Source organism: Oryctolagus cuniculus, chromosome 1, assembly GCF_051225735.1.
Source record: "Oryctolagus cuniculus isolate XC-2025 breed Fujian yellow rabbit chromosome 1, ASM5122573v1, whole genome shotgun sequence".
NCBI classification, from domain to species: domain Eukaryota; kingdom Metazoa; phylum Chordata; class Mammalia; order Lagomorpha; family Leporidae; genus Oryctolagus; species Oryctolagus cuniculus.
In genome coordinates this window covers 78,895,661-78,897,281 of record NC_142867.1, presented here as the reverse complement: position 1 = coordinate 78,897,281, position 1,621 = coordinate 78,895,661, and the positions used below count along the sequence as shown (strand labels likewise).

The 1,621-nt window shown below is 41.5% G+C and overlaps 1 pseudogene; it reads right to left on the bottom strand.

Annotated features, from left to right (window-relative positions):
• Positions 1-471: 471 nt before the first annotated feature.
• LOC100358840 (elongation factor 1-gamma pseudogene) lies at positions 472-1,413 on the bottom strand (annotated as a pseudogene).
• Between the last annotated feature and the right edge of the window lie 208 nt (positions 1,414-1,621).

The following is a 1,621-nucleotide window of genomic DNA, read 5'->3' as shown; positions in this document are numbered from 1 at the left end:
GAGAATGCTTCTATAAAGAAAACAAAACACAAGACTGCAAGTGCAGTTTCTTTTTTTAAAATGCTGTTTTATGTCAGAGGCGAAGTTACAGAGAGAGAGGGAGGGAGGAGAAAGGGAGGGAGGGAGTAAGGGATAGAGGGAGGGAGGGAGACAGAGAGCGCTCTTCCACCTACAAGTGCAATTTCAATAAGAAAGATACACCTAAACATAGAATAGAAGAGACTCCTCAAACTGCTAAAAGTGGCCACATCTGGGTGCCAAGACTACAGGTACTTTTTATTTTCTTCTCTATACTCATATGTATGCCAAAAATATGACTATAAAATGACTTCAAAAACCAACAAGAAAACTACAAAATTAGAAATAATATACTGTTTTTAAAGGTGAGCAAATTACATTAAAATAATTTGATTCAGTGCATTCTTTTTTGTTTGATTTTGTTTTTCAACATTCACTTTCCTTTAATAACCCTCATCTTTCTGTAGGGCAGGTATGGGCAGCTAGGCAATGGCAAGAGATATTCACTTGAAAGTATTGCCCAGGCTGAAGACTTTGACCCACATGTTGGAAGGGCCCCTCACAGGAAAAGTACTTTTCAATGAGCGGTTGGGTCTCTTCACTGCCAGGATCCAATTTCTAGCAAGTATATGACTTGTGGTCCACCTGTCAATGTTGACTCAGAAGAATGGAAATCTCTTGGCTCAAAAAGACCCACATTCCAGAAGTGGAGCTACTATTGCAAAGGCATTCTTCCTCACTTCATCCAATTGCTAGAACACTCCAGTGATCAGGTTGTCTGGGTGAGCTCTTCAACGAAATGTTATTCAGCATATCACAGAAACCAGCCATCCTTACCAAAGCGCTCCCAAAAATATAGCAGCACCATAGAGAGTGTGTCTTCACTTGAATACTTGGACTTCAATTCATTCAACACAAAGGTGCCCTTGGGCAGAAGAGCAAAAGTGTCCTTTGCCTTGGATTCACAGTTAGTGTCTCCTTACATTTGTCTCTCACTCCTTCTGAAGCTGGGGAAGGTGTCTTTATCTCTTTTTTTCATTCAACCAGGAGTTTCTACATCTCTTCCCATAGTGTGTCCTTTTAAGGTTGGCTCTCTGTGAACTTTTCAACAATAAATTGGGCCATCTTCTCACACAATTTTACCTCCCCAAGACAGCCCAAACTGGGATTGATTAATGCAGCTGAGGAAACAGCGATTGGTATTTTGAAAAGCCTGACAGAACAAAGGCTCCCAGACTTGTGTAAGCAAACACAACAGAGCACAGACAACTGTGATGTCAGCCAGGAGCACACGCTTGCCCACAAAGAAGTCTTCATCTTCCAGTGACCATTTGTCTGTCACAGAATTCAGTTCACCTCCTTAACATTCTTAGTGGCCTATTCGTTGTGGTTCATGATGTACTATATGACTATCAGCAAAGCTCACCACTGCACCCCCTGGGCTGTGGTGTATGGAGTATTTCCCCACAGATCCAAAATCACAGCCAGCATGGTGATTCTGCAGAGTGCAGAGCATTATTTCCCAAGCTCAAAATGCTGGTTCCTGAGATGTAAAAGTCTAAAGGCTACATTTGTTAGAAATAAAATTTTATTTATCAGCCTC